This window comes from Tupaia chinensis, unplaced genomic scaffold (assembly GCF_000334495.1).
Source record: "Tupaia chinensis unplaced genomic scaffold, TupChi_1.0 Scaffold000111_1, whole genome shotgun sequence".
NCBI lineage: Eukaryota > Metazoa > Chordata > Mammalia > Scandentia > Tupaiidae > Tupaia > Tupaia belangeri.
The window spans coordinates 673,833-680,184 of NW_006159575.1; positions in this window are offsets into that span (position 1 = coordinate 673,833).

Sequence of the window (6,352 nt, forward strand, 5' to 3'; positions counted from 1 at the left end):
ATGCAAATCAAAACCACAATGAGATACCACTTAACCCAATCAGAATGGCTAAGATTAAAAAATAAAGAATGATAAGTCCTGGCGACACTATGGTAAAATGAAATCCTCCCACACTGTTTGTGGGAATGTAAGTTAGTGTTCTCCACCATTGTGGAGAACAATATGGGGGTTTCTCAAAAATCTACAAAAAGATCATATGACCTAGTAATTTTACTCTTAGATAACTATCCAAAGGATAGCAAAATCATCAGTTGGAAAAACATTTTCACATCCATGTTTACTGCAGCATTAATCACAATTTCTAGGACATGGAATCAACCCAAATGTCCAAGAAAAGATGAAGGAATTGAAAAATGTGGCATATATACTATATGGAATACTACTCAGTCATAAAAAACAGACTCTGAGGTTTGATACAATTTGGACAAACATGGAGGATTTATTGCTAAGTGTAGCACGCCAGATTCTGAAAGAGAGGCATTGTATTTCCCTACTTAATATATACTGAATGTCTGCACTCTATGGCAGAAACTGAAAGATTGGAAGGTACAAATGAAGAAGGGGCAACTGTAGATACTAGAAATAATATTGGAGAGGGTTGGTAGTGGCAAATGGGAGAAGGGGAATCAGAGGAAGAAAGAACATTTAACAGGCGCAAACACGATAAGATATCTATTGATGATAATGTGTATGGTATGTCTTAGACTAGACTAATATACAATATATTCATGCTGGAAAAGATCACATGTACTGTGTATGGTAATTAAATGTAAAAAAAATTAAAAATAAAAAGCTAAGGATATAAAATAAAATGCTTTTGAACTTGCCATCTAAAACCTGTGAAAAGCACTCAGAACTTGTGGTCCAGGGACCATTGATACTGGTACTTTTACATGCTACATATGTAGGGGATAATTAAAATTTCATTTCTTATACTCAAGTTCTGGGTACATAATTTTGAGACATAATTTTTTTTGATTTAATAATAAAAAAGTCCTCTTTCCCCATCTTCTATACCTAGATATTATAATACCTACAGGCCAGGCAGATAATATAAATGAGTGAAGTGGACTGACTATTAGTGACTAGAACTCATGTATCTCATGAGCATATTTGAAAGTGTTTCCAGAATAAATATCTCTACCTATGGCTATGTTTAAAGATCTTGAATTTTATTAGGTATGACCAAATTGCTCTCTAAAGTGCTTATAGCAGTTTTCACTTCTACCAATACTAGTAAAGAATTCCATACATTCCATTTCTTTACATTAAAAAGCGATTGATATGAAATAAGTTTGACTAAGTATGTTGAATTTGGTGGTGAATTGAGTATGTGTGTGTCAATTTATTTTTAGGTGTTTTCTGTATGTTTGGAATATTTTATAATTAATTATATAAGATCTAAAAAGACAAAACAAAGGATAAAGAAATACAAGAAACACATAGTGCCTGTGACAAATTGGAGAACATTACTTGCTCTGTTCAGCTCCAGCTAAGGATTGTCTTTCCAAATCGTACTATGAGTACTGCTGAATTTTCTTTTCTTAAAATGAAGTTATAGTAATTATATATGTTTGTGAACTACAATGACATTTTTCCAGTACAAGATTTTTAAGGAAAGCTTGAAATTAAAATTGTTATGTAAAATTTTCTAACATTTAAAACAGGGCATGGGGGCTAGCAGGTGGTGTAGTGGCTAATGTGTTGGACTCCCACAGAAGTCCTGGACCCAGAGGCTTGAAACTCACACTTGACTCATCTGTGTGTGTGTCCAAAATCCCAAGAGCAGAACAGAGAAGGGATTGTGGTGTGGCCTTTTCACTTCCTGTCTCTCTAGCTCCAGTGAGTGAATGCACCCTATAGCAAAAATCTCTCTAAATAAACAGACAAGCAAACTAATAAACAGGGCATGGGCCAAATGAAACATTTGTTTTTGTGTCTGGGCTTTGGCTGGTAATTCACTGTTTTAAAATTATTATTTATTATTATTTATACATTCAATCATCATACATCATTTAGTTTGTAAAGAGATTTTACTCTACATGATAAATGCCACACAGCAGGTGAGTTGAGAATACTTACACGGCATCACCAACAGGCCACAAACCATATCTGTGGTTTTGACCCTTTCTGGTATGTTTGGAGAACTGTTCAGACTGACTATACTTCATTTCCCTACGTGGAAGATTATCGCAGAATCTCTTTCTTCTGTACTTGTCAAAAAATAAGTAAAAAGAAATGTAGTTCTGTGCTTATTTGGATTGATTAGGGTCTTTGGTGATTCAACAAAATGTGGGGGGAAAACAGTATAGAAAGCAAATATAGATACCAGAGACAGTGTGGGAGGAGAATGGGAGATGGCAGAGGGTAAGAGATAGGGAATCAAGGATGGGGGGAAAAAAAGCAAAACATACAGAAAACAAGAAATGGAAGATCACTTGCTGACAATAACATGTTTGTTGATGTGCTTGATTGAGACAATATACAGTGTACTCTGGATGAAAAATCTCAAAAAAAAAAATCTAGAATAAAAAACAATAATCAATCTAGGCATAAATAGCATTTTTGAAACCCAGAACAGCAGGTAGATTTCAATATCTCCTGTTGTTCATAGACTAAAACCTTAATAGAGCCAAACATTTCAACCTTGTTCTATTTTTCTAAGTTTATTTTTGACTATTCTTTTTCTATACCCTTTGTTCAGACCAAATTGAATTGATTATTTTTTAGGGAAAATATGTAACAGAAATTTAGAGCAAAGGCTCTGGAATCGAACTGACTCGAGGTTGAAGTCAGACTTTATCATTATTTGCTGCATGAACTTGGGTAAGATATTTAACTCCTAAAGTCCTTATTACCTTTTCTGTAAAATGGAGACAATCTAAGCTTTGTTAAGTAGAGGGGACTATCTACACATACACATTCTAAAAACAGTGCTTACAAAAAGCTTTCAGAAAAGCACAATAAGCATTTGATAAACATTAGCTCTTAGCATCATCGTGTGTAAAATCAGGATCATAGTAGTTCTGTGAGGGTGGAATCAGGTCATGTTCATAAAGTGCTGAATGAAGTGCCAGGTACTGATTGCAGCTACGCCTGTTACTCCCTGTGCTTACCCACTACCTGTACTTATGCTAGCCTCTGTGATTTAAGGTCTTTTTCCAGTCGCTGCATGTTCACATTCTACCTATTTCCAAATGTCATTTCAAATACCACCTCCTCCAGAGAGTGGTCATTCACTCATTCAAAAAATATTTATTGAGAACCTTCTTCTGAACCCATATCATTTTATCTTGGCAGTTTCACTTTTATACTTGTAATATATTGATTTTTAAAATAAAAATGTCACTTTTTGGAAAGCAGAATATATTTTTTATGCATCTTTATATCTCTCACCCTGTCTAAGTCAGGGCCAGACACATAGTAGACAGTAATTTTTTTTTCCAGAGAAGAAATAAACTTTCATAGAAAATCTCCTTCTCTGAATGAGGGACCTAATTACAGTGGCAGATGTGCTTCCAGCAAAAGACACAGGAATTCAAAGTTTTAGGAAGAATTATTCTCATTGGGAAATGGTGCCTGTACATCTTTTTGCTACCTATCCACAAAGGTGATTGATGTGTTCAAACAGCCTTGATGATTTGGAGACTGGGACTCGTCTCCTCAAAACTGATAGGATAACGCACTGTAAACTCCTTGGTCCTGTCTTATTCAAGAAATGACAGGATTGCTGTTTTTAAAAGTGTCTTCCAAACAGCAATATATTGCAATTTATTAATGTGCTTAAAGCTTTCCTAATTATTTAAATTGTTCATTAAATCCTTGACAAGTTATAACACAATTTTTTCTATTGATTGGAAAGTTTCTTGGTCCTAAGAAAGTTACATTGATGTATGTTTGCTTCTGATTGGTTATGTGAACCTAAACAAGTCATTTTGCTTCTCTAAATGTAATTTCTCATATGTATAAAGGGACAAAATCATGAACTTGGACTCTTTGGACTTCCCATATTGTCCTAGCCTATGAAGAGAAAATTCCCCCAATTGGTAGTTTGCTTTTTTTTTTTACCTCTTTATTCCTTACAGAAAGGGTTTTTATTTTTCCATTTTAAAAAAGCTAAGTGCAAGGGGAAGGAAGAGAAAGGAAGTCAGGTCTCCATCTAGTGAGTTAAGAGTTATTTTGAGAGATATTTTAGAGGAGAAATGGTACTGGGTAGCTTTAGGTGTGGGGAAGCAGGAGGGAGAGCAAGCAGTTCAATAAAGGAGGTTGGGACTGCATGTTGATGGTGGAATTTGATATAATTCCATGTCTTCCTGTTTCCTAGAGTTTCAGAGGTTGAAAGGCTGAGAATATTGCTCTGGAATCTTGTTTAAAGTAAGGTGCTTGGCAACCTAGGTGGCACTTACAAAAGGGCTGACCGAAATTAATTTTCTTTACAATAATCTATCACCCAGATCACATTTGTATGTAAGTGAGACTGAAGGCGTTGAGAGAGAGAAGGAATTTACTGGAGAAAGTCGTCAGTGTGTTGGAATATTTTCCTTTACCAACCATACCCCCATTGAATATAATGACTAGAAAAAAACATTTTATTTTAAACTCACAGGAAAGTTTGCCTGTGTTCTTTAAGTGGTGAGGAACTCTAAGACTAATATATGACTCATACCTGAAAGGTTTAGAGGCCCTACTCATTTCTGATCATAAGGGAATGAGGACTATAATGAAAACAAGCTGCACTTCCACCAACAGGGGCACAAAGGCAAACAATGTAAAGCCCATGAATTGTAATAGAGACTAATTAAAAGGTCTCTTATAATTCCTTATATTAGTTTTAGATGCAGCAGCAAATGGGAGGGGGAGCACAGCAGGCTTCCCCCCGGACTACCTTCCTCACTCAGACTCCCAAACAGGGGTCAGATGTGACCTGCGGAGGGGAAAAGTTCTGAATTGAAAATTTTTTTCAGATTAAAAAAAATTAATATTACATTCAATCATATTTATCTTTACAGAGTATAACATTTCTTTTTCCAGCATGATTCCCATGCATAATCAGTCAAGACAAAGACACTACTATATACATCATCAGCAAATTAACTTTTAATTTTTTTGTCAGTTAAATGTACTTCTTTTCTTTTTCTTCCTCTGTTCCCTTCCCTCCCTCCCTCCACTACCCACTCCTGTATAACCCTTATCCTTACTATTTCTAGTATCTACCATTGCCCTCCCTTCTTCTGTACCTTCCAAACTTTCAATTTCTGCCATAGAGTGCAGATGATCGGTATATATGGAGTGGGGACATAATATCTGTCTTTCATAGTCCGACTTCCTTCGCTTAGCATTAAGTCTTTCATATTAGTTCACTTTCTGTCAAATGTCAGGGTTGCATTATTTTTTCATGGATTAATAGTATTCCATAGAGTACACATGCCACATTTTTTTCAAATTCAAACATCTATTTTTGGACATTGGGGTTGATTCCATGTCCTAGTGATTATAAATAATGCTGCAATAAACATGATGTGCAAGTGTTTTTTTCGGCTGAGGGTTTTTCTATCCTTTGTATAAATATCTAAAAGGGGAGTTATTGGGTTGTTTGGTAGTTCTATTTGTAGGTTTCTAAGGAATCTCTATATTGTTATCCAAAGTGGTTGTTTTAATTTACATTCTCACAAACAGTGTCGGAAAGTTCCCTTTTCTCCATAGCCTTGCCAGCACTTATTATTTATCTTTTAAATTTTAGCCATTCTAATTGGGTTTAAGTTGTGTCTCACTGGGTTTTCATTTGCATTTCATATGATAAGAGATGTTGAGCATGTTTTCATATGCTTTTGGGCTGTTCCATTTGTATGTCTTTTTCAGAGAATTGTCTGTTCAGCTTATTTTCCCATGTTTTAATTGAATTGATTTTTTTTCCCCCTGTGGGTAAGCTGCTTGATTTTCTTGTATATTCTGGTTATCAGTTCCTTATCCGAAGTCTGAGGGTTGTCTTCTCACTCTACTTTTGGTTTCTTTTGCTGTGCAGAAACTTCTCAGCCTAATATAATCACCATTTGTCTATTTCAGTGACTATTGCCTGTGCTTTGGAGGTCTTTAAGAAGTCTTTGCCTACTCCAAGGTCTCCAAGAGTTTTTCCTGTGTTTTCTACCAGTATTTTTCTTCCTTCCTTCCCTCCTTCCCTCCTTCCCTCCTTCCCTTCTTCCTTCCTTCCTTCCTTCCCTCCTTCCTTCCTTCCTTCCTTCCTTCCTTCCTTCCTTCCTTCCTTCCTTCCTTTCTTTCTTCTTTCTTTCTTTCTTTCTTTCTTTCTTTCTTTCTTTCTTTCTTTCTTTCTTTCTTTCTTTCTTTCTTTCTTTCT